Raw genomic sequence first — 19,756 nt, 5'->3', positions numbered from 1 at the left:
TATCGACTTGACAAAACTATTCATTCTGTGATGGTTGACTTGCCCTTCTTCAACTGTGACATAAATGTCTGACTTCAGGGAAATAGAGCATTTTCTTTCCTCACTGATGAGAAAACTATTCAAATGCACTGCTATAATATTTATTTAATTAGATTGCTGAAATCTTTCTATGAAGAAATAAATGCAACCCCTCCATCTTTTCTCTTTAGACCTATAAAAGAAAGCTGACTTGTAGTAGTAAAATATTTTAATGTGATTTGAGCCTTCCAAAAATTGAAATTTGCAAAACACAAATTTAAGAGAAGCCTCCTATAAACTATACTGTTATTTTAATCAGCTCTTCTATTCACTTTTCTTTTTTTATTTGCCGGCTTTCCTTTTGATTGTATCATAATAACTGTCTAGACTGTTCTCAACTGTGATGGATTTTAGGAGACTTTGCACAAATGATGCTAGAAAAAAATAAAGTAGCAGTACTGTCCATTAAATTACTGTGCATTAAAGTTATGATCAGAAAAAGCATTGATTACTTACATACCAGCTAAGATTGCCTACTGTCCATTTTCTTCAAGGTTACAGCTTGTTAGAAAGCTTATATCTACCTTTCTATCAAAATGCAAGTATATAAACTAAAGAGCTTCTGCACAGCCAATGAAACTATCATCAGAGTCAACAGACAACCTACAGAATGGGAGAAAACATTTGCAATCTATCCATCTGACAAAGGCCTAATATCCAGAGTCTACAAGGAACTTAAACAAATTTACAAAAAAAAAAAAAAAACAACCGCATTAAAAAGTGGGCAAAGGACATGAACACACTTCTCAAAAGAAGACATTCATACAGCCAACAAACATATTTAAAAAAGCTCAACATTACTGATCATTAGAGAAGTGTAAATCAAAACCACAATGAGATACCATCTCATGCCAGTCAGAATGGCAATTATTAAAATGTCAAAAAAAAAACTGATGCTGCTGATGTTGTGGAGAAAAAGAAATGCCTTTACATTGTTGATGGCAATATAAATGAGTTCAACCATTGTGGAAGACAGTATAGCAATTCCTCAAAGACCTAGAGGCAAAAATACCATTTGACCCAGCAATCCCTTTCCCAGGTATATACCCAAAGGAATATAAGTCATTCTGTTATAAAGATACATGCACTCATATGTTCACTGCAGCACTATTCACAATAGCAAAGATATGGAATCAACCCAAATGCCCTTCAATGATAGACTGGATAAAGAAAATATGGTATGCATACACCATGGAATACTACGCAGCCATGAAAAAGAATGAGATCATGTCCTTTGCAGAGACATGGATGGAGTTGGAAGCCATTACCCTCAGCTAACTAACACAGGAAAAGAAAACCAAACACTGCATATTCTCACTTACAAGTGAGAGCTGAACAATGAGAACACATGAACACATAGAGGGAAACAAAACACACTGGAGCCTGTGAGGGGGAACAGGGGAAGGGAGAGCATCAGGAAGAATAGCTAATTGATGCTGGGCTTAATACCTAGGTGATGGGTTGATCTGTACAGCAAATCACCATGGCACACATTCGTCTATGTAACAAACCTGCACATCCTGCACATGTACCCTGGAACTTAAAGGTTGAAGAAAAAACACAATTTTAAAAAATAATGACCTCCAACAATAAGTATGTTTCTATGTTCCTATTTAACTTACTGTTTTAAACTAGATGCAAAAGCTTCATGATAATCTTGATTTAGTGTTAAGTTACAGCTATGATTATAATTGTATCTGGGACTGGTCTTATGAGTTTCTGACTTCTGTGATTCCAGGAACTGCCAAGATTCAAAGTCACAGTTATTTAGGATTTACTTAAAGCAACAACAATAATAACAATAAAAACATATTATATCACAAGCAACTCTTCTGGGCTGATATTAAGTCAGTAGGTACTGGTATAGCCATAATGAAATACTTTCCAGCAGGTTAATCAGCTTATGCCCTGAGCCTCCCCAAACCCAGTGCCCTTCCACTCTACCTGGGCTGTCTCAGTACCTCCTCCAGTGACTCTATCTCTTAATGACTTGGCAATGAAAGAACGGTTAATACGTGGCTCAGTAAGGAAGCTCTAACCATAGAATGGTCTGATTGGCTACTACTGATTGGTTAGTATATATGTCGTAAACATTTTAACATCCTCCTGATTAAATCTTATCAGTTACCATCTCAGCTAACATCTTAGTATCAATGTATTGGTTCCTTCTCGCATTGCTGTAAAGAACTACCCCAGACCGGGTAATTTATGAACAAAAGAAGTTTAACTGGCTCACAGTTCTGCAGGTTATATAGAAAATATGGCTGGGAAGTCCTTAAGAAACTTTCAATCATGGTGGAAGGTGAAGAGGAAGGAGTCACATCTTACATGGCTGGAGCAGGAGGAAGCGGGGGCGGGGGGAGGTGCTACACACTTTTAAACAACCAGATCTCATGATAACTCACTCACTATCATGACAGCAGCAAGGGAGAACTCCACTCCCATGATCCAATCACCTCTCACTGGGCCCCTCCTCCCACACTGGGGATTACAATTCAGCATGAGATTTGGGCAGGGACACAAATCCAAACCATATCAATCAGTACCCTTGTGATAGTAAAGCCAGGTAGGACTGGGTCTCAAAACAACCTCTGGATGAGTGGAAAGGCATAAAAAGGAGGTAGAGTAAGCCATGAGGAGGGGGAAAAATATGATAGATGGTAGGGGGCTTTTAATGGGAGGCTTCAAAAGACTGTCCTATTGCAAGACTTCTACTTCACAATTTCCTTTCAGGTCAACCTTATCAATGCCAATTACCTAATTGCTGTATAGGATTTTCTCTGAGACAAGGTGATTTACTGTGTTCTGCAATATGATCAGACACATTCAGCCTCTGAAGTTAAAACCTGGTGATATTCATGGGTGAGAAGGATTCTGCCTACAAACTTATATATATCTAGTAGATATTGTGCCCCGCCCAGATCTCCTTTAGTGCATCTGTGCACCCATCTCCAAGCTGTCGTAAGTGTGGGTTTTCAGTGGCTCATGGATACACTGTCTTCTGCATAATTGGCCTTGGCCAAGGAAAGCCCCTTTTCCTGGACATAGCTGAGACCCAAGCTTCCACCATCATTGGAATAGCTGCAGCTAAGGACTGATTATGTGGCCAGCCTCCTTGCAGGATAATTTTTTGCACCATTCACACTCCAGAGTTCCCTATGGCATCAGGCTGAGGCCACAGGTCAGCTGTAACCACACCTTTCCTTAGTTTCTTCCCCTGTGTCATCCTGCTTGCCTCATGTCCTTAGAGATGTACTTAAAAATCTATGTATCAGGCTGCACTTTTAGGGAACCTAATGCATTTTTTCAAAACAGAAATTGAAGACATTTTTCTTTCTAAATATACGTGGCAAAAAATTGTATTAATATAGTTTGGATATATGTCCCCTCTAAATCTCATGCCGATTTGTAATCCCTAATGTTGGAGGTGGGGCCTAGTGGGAGGTGATGGGATCATGGAGGCAGATTTCTCATGAATGGCTTAGCACCATCCCCTTGTTGCTGTCCTTGCCATAGTGAAGAAGTTCTCATGAGATCTGCTCATTTAAAAGTCTGTGGCACCTCCCTCCACCACACTCTTTCTTGCTGCTGCTTTTGCTATGTGCTGTGCAAGCTCCCATTTTGCCTTCCACCATGACTAAAAGTTCCCTGAGGCCTCCCCAGAAGCCAAGCAGATGCTGGCATCATGCCTCCTATACAACCTGCAGAACGCTATGACAATTAAATCTCCTTTCTTTATAAATTACCCAGACTCAGGTATTTTAAAGAAATTGCAAGCAAACCTCTACTCCACAATTCCCTTTTAGGTCAACCATATCAATGCCAATTACCTAATTATAGGATTTTCTCTGAGACAAGATGATTTATTGTGTTCTGCAATGCGATCAGACATATTCAGCCTCTGAAGTTAAAACTAGGGATATCCATGTGTGGGATATTCATAAGTGCTGTTCTAGCAATGCAAGAGCAGCCTAATACACATATGGACAATTTTTAGACCTCTTGTCAAACAAATTTGAGAGACATCACTACTGTCTAGCTTTGATTTTCTACAAATTATGCTAACTAGGAATCTAAAATAAATTGAGTGCTGTGGCTCCAGTGGCACAATTGGTTAGCACGTGGTACTTACAAAGTGAATTGAAGTTCTACATTTCTTTTCTGTCACAATACATTTTGTGAGGGAGGGGGCATGGAATTTCATGGTTGAAATGTATGCTTTCCATCATGTTTTCCCCACCTCTGAAAGAGGTATTATCCTGCACAAATAAAGAGTGGAAGGAAATTGTCAATACTTTGAAGACCACCAATTAACCACCTCAGCTAATAAATGAGAAGGCACCTGGATATTTGGGGTTTGCCCCACCCCCCACGCCAGATTCGCTTTCCAACCTTCACTATCCTCCTTTGAAATCCAAGACTTCAACTTCTAGGGACTGCACCAACAAGCTTCCTTGCCCTCCAGCTTTCAGTTTGGCCAACGGAAGACACTTGCCAGGAAATTAAAAGTTTAGTGCAGAATGATGTAAGCACTTTTATTCCAACAGCAACCTTCCTGGCAAGTCATCACAAGCTGGCTCTGGCCTTCCACCCAAGGACACTCTTCTTATTGGATGGCCCTCTTAATGCAGCCACTCTATGTTCCAGTCACTAACTGCTTCCTCCCCCTGCCCCTCAGCACTCCAGCTTTTGCTGACTCCAAAGTACTGCACTATTCTTTGATGTAATACTGCACTTAACCCCACCCACATGATTGTGAACAATCCCTTTGTTGAACTCTCTTCTCTGATCCTTTTTGAGCATTTTGTTTTCTGCTTGGTCACTGGGGAAAATAATAAGACACCCTAAGTTGGCTAACATCAGAATTGAAAACATTTCTTACTTGAAAAAAACGTAATGTGGTAAAAAATATTTAAGTAATTCTTATGGTATCGGATTACTTAGTGATATGGTTTGGCTCTGTATCCTATGGACAGCTTCCAACTTACCTTTGAACAATAATTGTAGGCAAATGAAGATGCTGAATAATGGAGGGAAAACATTCTGACCTCTGACAGGGACTGAAGTGAGAAAACCCATGAATTATAAGGAAATGAAAAGTGACTTAAAAGACTAGTTTTCTTACAATAAGCAACTGAAGTCCCACTCTGGAGAGGGCTCAGTGAAGAGGGTGATCAGTCCTTTGTACAGAAATGTCTATACCCTAGAAGATGCCTGGTAGCTAAGTAGATATTCTTGAATCTGTGCTAAAAATTGGAGTGAAAGAGTCCCAAAAGCTTTGAAAACAATTTTCCAGGCTGTCCTAGCTAAGGGGCATGTCATTCAACAGTGACTAGTCAATTTAGTGAAAGTCAGTCACACACAGTTTGATATTCTCAAGACTAAAAAAACCAACTGCGTGACTGAATTTTTTATTTTTCAAGGTAGTCGTTATTGAAGGAACCTGAATTTTTCATACGATTGTTTTTAGAATAACACTGATGTTGAAATTTTGCATTATTCTTTCTGCTGCAGACATCTTGAAACAGAAAAATGAACACTGCAGAGTAGAAAAGTCTTCAGGGCAAAAGTCTGGCTTAGGGTACCTCCTAAAAAATATCTGTAAGTGGCCAGATGCAGTGGCTCACGCCTGTAATCCCAGCAGTTTGGGAGACCAAGGCAGGTGGATCACAAGGTCAAGAGACTGAGACCATCCTGGCCAATATGGTGAAATCCCATTTCCAGGAAAAATACAAAAATTAGCTGGCTGTGATGGCACGCACTTCTAATCCCAACTATTCAGGAGGCTGAGGCAGGGGAATCGCTTGAACCCAGGAGGTGGAGTTTGCAGTGAGCCTAGATAGATAGACAGATAGATAGATAGATAGATAGATAGATAGATAGATAGATAGATAGATAAAGCTTATATATATACAAGCTTTATCTCACTATATTGCTATATTTCTGAATCATAACTAAATGCTTTTTAAAAAAAATGTATTCTTTAAATGAAAGGAGTTGAAAAAATGTTGATATATTCAAGAAAAGCTGTTGAATTTAAGATAAGCAGAGAGGGTGGCCTTCATCCTTAATCCCCACCACCTGATCCAGTTCCTGGTAGTTTCATAAAGTTTGTTGAATGACTTTTTTAAAAAAGCAGAAGTTATTTGTAGATGGCAATAATCCCATCTAAGAGACTGAAGAGACATTTGACAAAGCCATGGAGCAGTATAGCAAATACTTAGGAAATGGTAGGTCCACATAATGTAAATTTACTTAAAGTCATATTAGGTGGAGATCTGTAAGCTTATTTTGAAATATAAAGATTTGATTATATTTTTGTGAAATACAGTCTTATTTCTATCATATGCTCATCTTCATCATACCTGCCATTTGCATTTTGACATCATGATGGGGAACAGGAAGCAGTTATCGGCCCCAGGCACAAATTTATCTCCAGGTGAAGTGAGAGGGATGACCATTTCCTCGGCTCACTTGGTTACACTTAGGGAATAGGGATTTGGGAGAGTTTGGGAACCACAGAGCCATTCTTTCTGAGGACTCTTCCCTGGTGCTGCCAGATTTCAGGGTTTGAGGTTCACAACACAAGACGCTTGTGATCTTCTCTCTCCTTCCCATTCTGACGTTCCAGTATGGGGCACTGTTTGTTGGCTGGTCTCTGTTAAATACAAGGATTCCTCCACAGGATAAGAAATTTGAGGGTGAAGTAGATTCCCTGTCCCAGGCTTCTGAGTACCTTGGGAGCTGGACTGTATGCCATTTAGCATCATATTCCAAAGCCAAGGTCAGTGCTTGGTTGATGGAAGACACGTAAACACTGGCAAACACATGTAAACACTGGCTGTAAACATCTGTGGAGTGAATCAGTGCATTTTGAGATTCGGCAGAGTAACATCCACTGCACCTTTCCAAGGGGAAAGGTTTCAAAACCATAAACAACTTCATTCGGCAAGTTAGGAAACAGATCTAATTTGTGCACAATTTGACATGAGGTAACTTTTTGGAAGGTATACATGATAAGCATAATGTATTCAACTTTCTAGAAAAATCAATGGCTTCCATTTATATTCAAACCAAGAAATTTGGTTCTTTATGTATAATCGTTAATGGTCAACTATGGCCGAGATCAATTTAGTCCATATACTTTGATATGGAAAGACTATTATGTCTTTATTTCTTTAAATCAACTTAGTTCAACTTTGTGACTCACTCCATTGGAATTCCTACTCATGCTTGGCCCCATCCTCTAAATCCCACCACCATGCACGCACACACATAAGGTGCATACACCCACACATATAGACACACGCTCCCAGATAAGGCACTGAGAAGGCAAAGAAAAGAATAAAACAGCAGAAGGATCCATCTAAGATCCTTGAATTTTTTGCTCTACTACTGAATACATCTATTATGGTCTCTTTATGTCTAGCGACACAGCCTCTGTGTCTCACTTAGGGTTGGGGATTTGGGTAAGGCTGGGAACCACGAACTATTCCTTTCTAAGGCCTGGTCACTCTCCCTGGAACTGCCAGACTGCGGGGCTTGAGGTCCTTCCTCCCTTTCCCATTCTGACTCAACTCTTTCCCTGCATTCAGAACCACTCCCCTTCTCACCAACTTTGGAACTCCATTTCTTCTAAAGGGCTGAGATTTTTATATAAAGCCAAAAAAAGCTTTGGATTTAAGATTGCTTATGTTTTCTGCCAGACTAACATCCATGTGGCAAGGAATTTCAAATCGTGAATTCTGCCTTGAAATAGAGCAGGGAAAAAACAGGTAGAAGAGATAAAATTTATTTCCTTAGATTGTCTGCCACAGTACAAAATCAAAGTGCTTTTGGTGAAATGCAAGAGGGATATAAGCGGATATCTGTAATACCAAAGTAGGCAAAAATACAGGCCCATAAAAGATGAATTTTAAAATTCTATTTTAGGAATTATTAATTATTATGATCTTGAAAGAATCACTTTAATTCTACATTTTTACTCATCCCACCTGAAATCCTAGTAGACTACACGGTGGTGGGATGACAGCCAGTGTGATTTGTGAGGGTGTATCTGTGTGTGTTTCCTTCTGAACTCTTACCTCACAGTATCATTTCTCTCTCAGGAGCTTGGCTTCTTTGAGAAATAAATTTAGAACTCAGGTGGGATGTCTGTGAAATAGAAGCACAAAAAGCCTAGAAAACAGTTTTTTCTGATATTGGAATCTACCTCTGATAGGCATGATTTACCATCAGATTACTTTGAGGCTAACCCAACCTCTTCATACACATTTTTCATATGTGGCATAGTTTGTTAAATATTTTGCTTTAAATACAAAGAAAATGTATTTGTGAAAAATTATGAATTTTTTTCCAACTGACATTGTTGTTCTAAAGCAATTTTTAAAACTTTTGTATAGAATTCTTTATTCTTTTACAAGTTGATTAAGTATTTTGCTTAAAAAAGAAAAAATATTTATAAGTATATGGATAGATGCATTTTTCATGAGGAAAGAAAAATTAATATTCAAGATTCATAGGCATATCACTGAGCTATGCTACATGAGTTTCTGTGAAGTATATTCTCCTAAAATTTTGACCACCTACTGTTTCTTGAGAAATGAGGCCCATGTTATGTTGTCACTAAATAGTCAATTAGATGCCTGCTTTCAGGGACAATTACACATTTGGTATGTTTGCACATGTCTACCAAATGTTTTCAAAATGCTTTGAAACCCAAACACATCCTAGAAGAATTGGCACTATTCTCAAACCCGTCAAGGGTCCTAAAGTTCCAAGTAACAATCTGGCTCACAGGCCATTACTGCTCCCACAGCTGGGCTCAACATCTGTTCTGAATATAATATGGTTTGGCTCTGTGTCCCCACCCAAATCTCACCTTGAATTGTAAATCCCATAATCCCCATGTGCCAAGGGCGGGACCAGGTGGAGGTAATCGGATCATGGGGGCAGTTTCCCCCATGCTGTTCTTGAGATAATGAGTGAGTTTCACGAGATCTGATGGTTTTATAAGTGTCTGGTAGTTCCCTTGCTTGTACTACCTCCACTTTGCTGCCCTGTGCAGAAGATGTCTGTTTCTCGTTTTCCTTCTGCCATGACTGTAAGTTTCCTGAGACCTCCCCAGCCATGTGGAACTGTGAGTCAATCAAACCTCTTTCCTTTATAAATTACCCAGTCTCAGGTATTTCTTTATAGTAGTATGAAAATGGACTAACACAAAATATGTATTTACTGGTGAACAACAAGAATTCAGAGGCTGATCTGAAAGGATCAAATCAACTGGACCTATGTTAAATGTGGCCTGTATTTAAACCCTTTGCTGAATCTTTATACTTTTTCCTTGAAGCTACTGTCTTCCATTAATGAGAAAAGATGTAGGAGGTTTCTTATTTTATACTTTGTTTCATTTGGTTGACAGATGTAGGTTGATAATGAGTAAGGAGCCTTTAACAAGTGAGAAGGGTCCCAGATATGGCTCTTTCCTTGGCTCTAAAAACTTTATTAAATATTTCTATTATAAGACATGACTTATAAGAAATGTTGGTTATCTTCAGGGCTTGTATTTAGCTGGTGTGACTGTGTATTAAAATACTGAAATGCTTTGGTACCCTTAGAATTATCCCAAATCCCCTCCCATACAACTGCTGGGTCCTCCTGACCTCCCCATGATCTAGCAAAGAATCTAGCTCTACGTCTCTTCTGATTGGTTTGGTGTCCGTTTCATCTAGTCGTTAACTGTTTTTCACATTGTCTCAGTTCTCTTAATTATCTTGCTTTTCTGTGCTTGGAGATAAGCCAGATTGATGGTAGGGTTTACAGAACATTTTTTATAAGTAAGTCATTTTCCATTATGAAAAGAATCTTTTATTTCAAGCATTGTGTTCCTTTGGAGACACTACTAATGTAATCAACAAAACAGGAAGGAACTAGAAATTATAACACATCATATACCCAGTGCTTCTCCACCCCTAGCTTCTCATGACAATCCCTGCATTACCCTCTCTGCTGTCTTGTGCCATGCGTGAGTCTTCTTGCCATCCCACCCCACCATACACCTGACACCCAAATTGGTTTTCCTCATTCAGCTTGCCTTACATGGGACATGCCACGTTTACACTTCCACAAATTCCTCCCATCCTTTTTATATACCCCATCCATCCATATGACTCCCCTGCATTCTTATCCTTAGGACCCTGCTTTTGGCATTCAAAGGAATCAATTAGCTCCACATTTCACTGCTGTACGGATCATTGATATTACAATGAGAAGGCAGGATTTGTATCTAGTAAGCTGTGTTTTAACTGTGACATTTTGGAGGCAGAGTTCTCAACTGTGCTTTGTTAGCCAATCCAAATGACACTCTCAGTCATGAGTGCTACAGGCCTGGATAGTGATGTTGACTCAAGAAGCTGACTGAACCTGGCAGGGCCTGCACTGCTCATGCCTACTTCCCATCTGTGTGAAAGTCCTTTCCAGGAGAATAAGCATTTTCTAAAATTGTACAGATATCTCCGAAATGAAGCAGAGCTGTTTATACCATTATCTAGTGAGTTTAAGAGACTGTTCAGAGTGCCTGCCTGCATGGAGCAAGCAAGGAAATAATAAATCAGTCTGCTTTTAATTTTTCAGGATGACTGGATTGGGTCCCAGGTCATCACATTGTTACGGTGTCTTAGATTTGCTTTGGCTCTAGAGTTACTACTAAGTAATAATCTCTAATCCAGTTGCCCTTACCCTTCTCTCAAGTCACCTTGTGTTCAATAAGGATAAACATTATTCACTGGTATATTGTTTTAAGAGGCTTTCAAACATCATGAATATCAGACTCTACTTCTTATAGCACAATCCATTAGCCATACCTTACTGCCTGATATTTCAGACCACAAATATTTAAAATCTGCTCACTTTTTGCTCATTCTAATTCATCAAAGAATCTGATTAAAAATAGAATTTATTTCAGCTTTTGGGTTTTCTGCGAAACAGCCCTCATATTCTGCCTTGGTCTATATTTTAGGAGACTTTTGTCTTACACTGTTCCCCGTTCTGATATTTAAGAAAAAATATTGGAACATACAGGTTTGCTAAAAATGACCCAAACTACTTGAAGGAGAAACAGTAGCCAAGAGTGTGGGGGTGGCCATGGCAAAGATGTTGCCAGTTTTCAGAAATATCAAGACCATCTGCTATGTCAACAACATTTCTGCCACAGTCAAAACCAGCTGATGAGAGGAAAGTCTCTCGGGGTGTCAGGTTCTAACATGAGTGAAGACGGCCCTCTCTAAAGGGGAAGTGTGTTTTAGAAGAGGCTTGACAGCTGGGGAGAGAGCCTGTGGGGAGTTGCAGGCCACAACAAGGTCCGGGTTTGCAAACAAAGCATAGATCAGACTGCTGATGAGGGTGTGATCATCAGAGGCAGCCATCAAGACTTAATTCTACTTGTCCTGGACATGTCTCAAGAATGCATTAGTCACACATAAGGCATTTATAGATGTGAGACACCACATTACTCACTGGAGCTTCATGTTCACACCTTGACTGGAGATCTTATGGGACATCATTAGATTCTGTTATCTCCTTTTCTTCCTGTAGCTGTCCTGGAAGAGCATGATGAGGTGGGGTGGGGTGGGAGGCTGTCTTCAGAATATTCTGGGCAGCGATGCAGTACGGGAAGAACTACTTAGTCAGAGGACACACCAGGGGAGGTGGAGAATGGAGAGCGCTCTCCCAGGAAAACATTTCCCTAGGCTATGTTTATTCAGAAAGCAAGTCATTCTTGCCACTATTCATTTCCTCCTGCAAAGCTCATGATTCTAGTTAATCAAATGGCTTCATAAAGAATGCCATTATTATTTCAAGACAGGCAGAATGTAATCTGATGTACAACAAAGACCTGCATTATATCAGGTGTATCATGAAGGTCAATTGTATTTTGTTTTCAACCCTATAGAATATTGGGGTCAGTACGACCTTGTCATTTATAAGTCTAATCTTCTATATTTAGATGTAACATTTGACCTCTTTCAAACCACTATAATAATTAGGAATATTATAAAAGTAATGTAAGTAAGTTGTGGAGTCTTTTTGTGTGTGTGTGTGCTTCTATAAACATTCCTTCTGGTTTGGAATCTATTGGCCACTACTCTTCTGTTGTATTGTACTATGTTAATGGTTTTTCAAGAAAATAAGCAAGTGATAATCTCCATTTTAGTACATCTTAGATAGTGTCCTAGAAACTCAAATGATTTTTTCTATGTAAAAACAGAACGGCCCACCTTCCCAATTTGACTTTATTTATATAGGTAATTCTCAGAATTACCATAGAGCCAGTTCCCAAGACGATTCTCTTGAATAACTCATAAGATTGCCTTCATTGCACTGTTGTCTAAATGTGAACCTTGCAGAGATTCTTTTTCATGACAGTTCATAAATATTCTATTTCCTTTTAAGCTAGACTTGTCACTAACCAAACATTTATAGTCAACATTTGTGAGGTGGCTATCAAGACTTAATTCTGCCTCTCCATACTAGAGATATTTATGTACTTACAAAAACAGCTACCTGGATTCATTAATGACAGCTTTAAATCTTTCTCCTAAAACAGTGATTCTGCTATCTTCAAGGCTGGCAGGGAGCAGTGTGCTAACTATGTGACATGTGACTTTAGCCTGCAGGTACATTGCTACTGAGACATCATGGTCTGGTGGATAGAGCATGACAATAATCTACTCTCTCATTCTGCCCTGAGGTCCCAGGTGACCTTGAGCGAGTCATTTGGCCTTGTCTTTGCATTTCAAGTTCCTTTCCACAACAGTGGAAAAATCTTTGCATCTGTTCTTTGCAGGGATGCTTCTAATATTGCCTTCTTTCTTCCTGTTATACACATTCTTTTTATTATTGTTTTTCTGTTTAATATTCCCTATGATGTGACCATCCAGCATTCCTGGGTGACTGTGTAATTATGTCAGAGAGCCACAGGAAATTTTTTTTCAAGCAGGAAGTTGAGTTAGAAAGATTAGGCAACTGTAAATGCCTATGATTCCCTTTGTTTCTCATTTTTCATTGAAAGTGTGTCTACCATGGGCCGGGCACGGTGGCTCACACCTTTAATCCCAGCACTTTGGGAGGCCGAGGCGGGTGGATCACAAGGTCAGGAGATGGAGACCATCCTGGCTAACACAGTGAAACCCTGTCTCTACTGAAAATATAAAAAACTAGCCGGGCATGGTGGCAGGTGCCTGTAGTCCCAGCTACTTGGGAGGCTGAGGCAGGAGAATGGCATGAACCTGGGAGGCAGAGGTTGCAGTGAGCCAAGATGGTGCCACTGCACTCCAGTCTGAGTGACAGAGCGAGACTCCGTCTCAAATAAAAAAAAAGAAAGAAAGTTTGTCTACCATGAACTCCGTTTTCTAAAATTGCCTTCTTTCTTTCACATCTGCCCCATGCCTCCTCCTTATTCCTTTTTCATATATTTCACATTTGTTTTTAATATTCCAAGCTTCCTAAACAAAAGAAAAGGCTACATATTACTAAATGCTGGTATTTTGGAGACAATGTATTCATTCAGCAAACATGTAATCAATAAAAAGTCTAAAGGGCTGTCATGCAGAAACAGAACAAAGTTAGAAGAGAGGTTTAAAGAGACAAATTTGACTCAGTGTAAGTGTTTCAGGCCAGGCACAGTGGCTCATGCCTGTAATCCCAGCACTTTGGGAGGCCAAGTTGGGCACATCACCTGAAGTCAGGAGTTCGAGACCAACCCGGCCAACATGGTCAAACCTCGTCTCTACTAAAATACAAAAATTAGCCAGGTATGGTGGTGCACACCTGTAATCCCAGCTACTCAGGAGGCTGAGGCAGGAGAATCACTTGAACCTGGGAGGCAGAGGTTGCAGTGAGCCGAAACTGCACCATTGCACTACAGCCTGGGTGACAAGAGTGAAACTCTGTCCCAAAAAATAAAATAAAATAAGTGTTTCTTCTCACATAAACTCACCTGGATGTGAGTCCTGTAGGATGGAGAGCATTGCACAGCTAGCAGAAGGTGGTGATGTGCTGAAAAAAAGAGGAATTCTGGTCACCATAACTAGCTTCATGCAACTACCAGAGTTGCACAGTCTGGGCCAGCAGAATCATTGGCTTGTTCAGTAAGGTTGTCAGAACAAGTTTAATGGAAGCAAGAGTTGGTAACAGTGGGCCCCATTCAGTTATTGGGAAGGAAGCTTGGCAAGATAGAACCAAAGTGGCAGGCTGCAGTGTGAGGTCAGCTTTTAGGCTTTCAGAACTTTATCCCATCCTCTGCAGTGGCTACAGAACCACCATCACCATGGCAGGTAAATTCCTAGGCAGAAAGGGATGGGTCCCCAGTGAAACTCAACCTTCAAGCCAAGGACAATCTAAAGCCTGAAAACCAAAGTGTAAATCCACGAACCAGATTGAGAGCTCCCATTTCCATTTGGCATGCTCTCTCCAAATTGGTCCTTTTCCTTCACCTATTTCATGTATACATATCCTTCCCCAAAAGGTCGTCTACACTATTGTGCCTATTTCTGAATGGCACTTTTTCAAACATACTCATAGACCAACCAGCATGCACTTCCTCATTTCAAGCCCATAAAAATCCCTAGACTTAGCCTCATGGCTAGCAACACACCTTTGGGTCCCCTCTCACTGTCAAGAGCATTTCTGTTGCTCAATAAATTCTATTCTGCCTTACTCACTTTCTGATGTCTGTGTACCTCATTCTTCTCAGTTGTGGGACAAGAACTCAGAACTTGTCTAACCATGGGAGTAAAAGAGCTGTAACACTAGTTTTAGAAAGAAACTGGGATTTTGGGCAGTATAACCATGCAGGGCTGGGGACAGTGGTTCAGGCATGTAATCCCAACATTTTGGGAAGCCAAAGTGGGCAGATCACTTGAGCCCAGGGGTTTGAAACTAGCCCTGGGCAACATGGCAAAACCCCATCTCTACGAAAACTACAAAAAAATTAGCTGGGTATGGTGGTGCATACCTGTAATCCCAGCGACTCAAGAAGCTGAGGTGGCAGAATCACCTGAACCCAAGAAGTCAAGGCTGCAGTGAACTGTGATCGCACCACTGCACTCCAGCCTGGATGACAGTGAAATCTTGTCAAAAAAAACAAAAACATGCACACTACTGAGAAGTAGTAGGGGAAAGGCAGCCCTGGCCCCCAGAAGCTGGTGTAGCACACACAGTTATGTCAAGTTATTCTCCTGTTAAACAATCTCACAGAATACCAACGTCAAACGAGGTTACTCTGAGACCATGATAAAGTGAGGTAAAACAAGTCCACTTCATAATTTTATCCAAGGAAAGATAAAACCAAGGTCACTATGCTACCCACAAAATGCAGATATTTCCTCTCTTAGCCAAAATGTGTGACTGCTACTTTATAATTAATCTACCATCTCTATAAATAAGATATATTAAGATACCCAATTATAGAATTGCCCCCACTTTCTGACAGCGTTCAATCTAGAGTGAACACCTGCGTTGTGGACCCTCTCTGACATCACTCAACCAAAGCCCAAATCCTGTAAGAAGGTCTATCTAACACCCTCTCTCTGAGACACCCCATAGTTTCCTACGGTATATGTTCTCCTTCTGCAACAAATTATAAACTCAATTTGTTTGATTATAGGTGTGTTCCTGGTGGTATTTGCCTAGAGGGTATTGACAATACAAAGTTAGATTCAAAATAGAAGCTCAGTTCCAAGAAATGGGCATACATTTAGACAATGAGCACTTATGAAAGCTGCAAAGTTAAGAGTTACTCAAACAGCCAAGACTCGCCCGAGGGTTCTGAAATTAGTTCTCACCATGATTTAATTCCAAACCACACCAGAAAAAAAAGAGTTGATGTCACAATTCTGGCCGCAGATGAGATTTGGGGGGTTACAAAATATACTGGGCCTGCAGTGCAGAGTTAGGAAAAGAAGCTGCAAAGAGGGAAGGAAGCTGCAATTAGTAAGCTAAGCTGTTTTTATAATGCTCTATACATTCTGGACTCTTAGAGACCAGAATCCTTATGATCAGAATTGCCCAATCTGTCAATCACTGGGAGACACATTAAAGAAAACCAAATGATAATAATACAATTACTAGGATCTAGGAAAACCTTAAGAAAATCTATCTTTGAGTCCTTTTATACTATATCCCTTTATTTAGTTAATTTAATTTACACACTCTTTCTCTCTCTGTCTCTTGCTCTCTGTCTCACACACACACATGTTATCAATATATCCTTTTTTTTCTATTTTCAAGCCACTTATACATACTTTCTTTTTTTTAAAGTCTATATTTTATTTTATTTTATTTTTTATTATTATACTTTAAGTTTCAGGGTACATGTGCACAATGTGCAGGTTAGTTACATATGTATACATGTGCCATGCTGGTGCGCTGCACCCACTAACTCGTCATCTAGCATTAGGTATATCTCCCAGTGCTATCCCTCCCCCCACCTCACAACAGTCCCCAGAGTGTGATGTTCCCCTTCCTGTGTCCATTTATACATACTTTCAAGGCTAGATGTTCTAACTTGCTTTATTCTCTGCTTAAAGCAGTGGGTCTCGACTTTGGCTGCACATAAAAATGGATGGGAAGTGTTTTTTTTTTAAAAAAAGAACAACTCAGTGCCCAGGCCACACTCCAGTCCAATTAAATTGGAATCTCTGGAATAACATCCTGGTATTGGGGTTTTTTTCCTTATTATTCATTCCAATGGGCAGCCAAGATTGAGACCCACTGGCTTAGAGTTGCTCCTTCCCCAGACAAAGGTCTCATTATGTAACTGGTGAGTCTCTTTCCAAATAACAGGCCATACCCTTCAGCTATGTTCCTCTAACACAACTATTCTTAACCAGCCTGCAGACCCCACCTGGAGTGTTATAATTTGAGAGTTCTTGGGTGAACTCAGTCAGCTGTTTTGATCCTAAAGAGTAACAGAAGCTTGAGAACCACTGCTCTTCCAGCAGGTACAAAGGGGTAATAATATTTAAAATAATTAAGAACAGGTTGGTACCAACCAATCAGAATTGTGCTGGGGTTGGAGTAGTGTACTAGATGTCAAATCTTAATTACTGGACCAAAATGAAGCACAGGGAATCCTAAGGAAGTGTATTAGTCCATTCCCATGCTGCTAATAAAGACATACCTGAGACTATGTAATTTACAAAGGAAAGAGGTTTACTTGACTCACAGTTCCAGACAGCTGGGGAGGCCTCAGAAAACTTACAATCATGGCAGAAGGGGAAGCAAACACATCCTTCTTCCTATGGTGACAGCAAGGAGAAGTGCCAAGGAAAGGAGGTAAAGCTCCTTATAACACCATCAGATCTCATGAGAACTCACTGCCATGAGAACAGGATGAAGGAAGCCACCCCCATAATTTAATTATTTCTACCTGGTCCCTCCTACAACATGTGGGGATTATGGAAACTACAATTCAAAATGAGATTTGTGTGGGGACATACCCAAATCATATCATTCCACCCCTGGCCCCTCATAAATCTCATGTCCTCACATTTCAAAACACAACCATACCTTCTCAACAGTCCCCTAAAGTCTTAACTCATTGAAGCATTAACCCAAAATGCTTTTTTGGGTTTTCTCTTTTATAACATAGTCAGCTTCTTAGTGTCTTGATAATTGCAAAGACTGTAAAGAGTTTCATTGTTACATTTTTTTCGATATTGCATATACTGCAAGTCTACCATGTTGTTAGGTGTTATAAGGAATAACGGAAAGTATAAGATGAGATTTCTGAGTTCCCGGTATTTGGAAATACCTGTGCCTCCAAGTTAAACCTTGGTGCTATTTCATTTCATGGTGTTACGAAGACCTGTGAAATCAGCACTCAGGGGAAGCATCTACAACAGCAGCATCTCAGATCCCATGGTTGGCTACTGCAGAAGGATGTTTGGGGACATGAAGACTCCTTTTACCCTATTCCTTATAAATAACTTCCTATTCATAGGTACAAGAGATAACATTTCCTGTCAATATCAAGTCACATGTTGCTTGATACATGTCATTTTAAAAGACTCCTCTTAGTCTAATTACCTAACATTATAGTGGAAGTCAAGGTCAAAACAGGCAACTGTCGTAACTCCAATATGTCAGTGGTTCACTTATTTTTTATGTCTCCCTCTTGAAGAAAGCTGAACAAACCACCAACAGGAATAAAGCAGAAAGAACTGCATTTCATTCCACAGACAGGACCCACAGTGAGTGATGAGCATCTGCTTCAGTATTTTACAATTCTTAAAGTGGTTTATTAATTATAAAAATTTTCCAATTTGAAAGAATCTAGGCAAATAAATTTGATTAACATTTTTAAATGTATGACTAATATATTTTATTTGGTTTAAATATTTGATATTCATACAATGATTCAATATGATACTTGCATTGTAATCAGTCTTGAGAATTAATAATTATTACACTTATTATAGTGAAATATTCACCCAAAGGTGCTCTTATATGTATATAATGTCAGAAACAAAAGAAACGTGGTTGCCCCTTGGCTAAGACCCTAACTTTCAGGACTACCTTCCTGGACTTTTTTCAAATGATGCATCCACAGAATGAATGAATATCTTGACTTTGGGCACATGATACTATCTGTATCCCACTACTTTAACTCCAATTTGGCTATGGGATTTTCCCTCTCTTTACCTTGGAATGCTTCTTTGCTACAGTAGCACTAATAATTTTTATAATTAGAGAATATTTAACATCAACTCATGAAGATAAACACTGACCTACTCCATCAATGACTGAAATAAATTGTTCAGTTTTCTATGAAACAGGAAAAGCCCATTTTCATGTTGGTGAGGGGAAACAGATTGAATGAGTGACCATAATTTAACTTAATAAGAGCATGTAGCTCTTATTATTCAGGGACTTAATTTGATTATTGGTATTCTTATGATAAATGTCTGCATAACATTGAATTTTACTCCAGTTATTTAAATACCTAAACAAAGCTTAACATCCCATTAAGGTAAACCTTCTGAAAATAAGCTGTAAGTTTATATTCTTTTAATGTATTCTATCTTTGACATCTCTCTGCATTTGATTTTTATGAACACCTGTTTCTATAGGAGACGGCTGGGTGAATTTGTGACTGGAATAACTCATAAGCAGGAAAACATGCTGGGAACTCTTTTGAAGAGATGAAGCCTGGATGAAGGGCCTAGATCGCACCAAAGTAAGTGAAGTTGAGAGATACTCACAGAAGGATAACTGGCTCCCTGAGGATGAAAAAAAACATCAAATCCAAAGTATGGAGAATAAACTTAAGTCCAGTCCTACCCAGTTCCATTGTTAACAAAGTCTAAATTAATCAGGATGGACTGAGTCACTGGGAGTTGTCCACAATACCCGCTGTCAACTAGTCATGAAAGACAAGGTCATTATCCAAATTTTCAATTGGAGGCAAGGCAAAGAAGGCCAAAAGCAAATACAGGTATACCTTGTTTTGTTGCATTTTGCTTTATTGCATGTCATAGCCTCTGCATTTTTTACAAATTGAAGGTTTGTGGCAACCCTGCATTGAGCAAGTCTATCAGCACCATTTTTCTCACTGTGTGTCTCTGTGTCACATTTTGGAATTCTCACAATATTTCAAACTCTTTCATTATTATTCTCT

General features: G+C 39.6%; 2 long non-coding RNA genes across 2 annotated transcripts in view; one reads left to right on the top strand and one right to left on the bottom strand.

The window, feature by feature from the left end:
- The window catches only part of LOC109024501 (uncharacterized), a 53,304-nt gene extending 34,980 nt beyond the window's left edge, over positions 1-18,324 (top strand). The window contains exon 4 of the long non-coding RNA XR_002004018.1: positions 18,260-18,324. This is a non-coding gene — a long non-coding RNA (uncharacterized lncRNA). The remainder of the gene's footprint in view (positions 1-18,259) is intronic.
- LOC115931845 (uncharacterized) overlaps positions 14,073-19,756 on the bottom strand; it is a 211,971-nt gene continuing 206,287 nt past the window's right edge. The window contains exon 3 of the long non-coding RNA XR_008674828.2: positions 14,073-14,133. This is a non-coding gene — a long non-coding RNA (uncharacterized lncRNA). The remainder of the gene's footprint in view (positions 14,134-19,756) is intronic.

The sequence above is a fragment of the Gorilla gorilla genome, chromosome 22, assembly GCF_029281585.2.
Source record: "Gorilla gorilla gorilla isolate KB3781 chromosome 22, NHGRI_mGorGor1-v2.1_pri, whole genome shotgun sequence".
Classification (NCBI taxonomy): Eukaryota; Metazoa; Chordata; class Mammalia; order Primates; family Hominidae; genus Gorilla; species Gorilla gorilla.
This window is presented reverse-complemented; position numbering and strand designations above follow the sequence as displayed.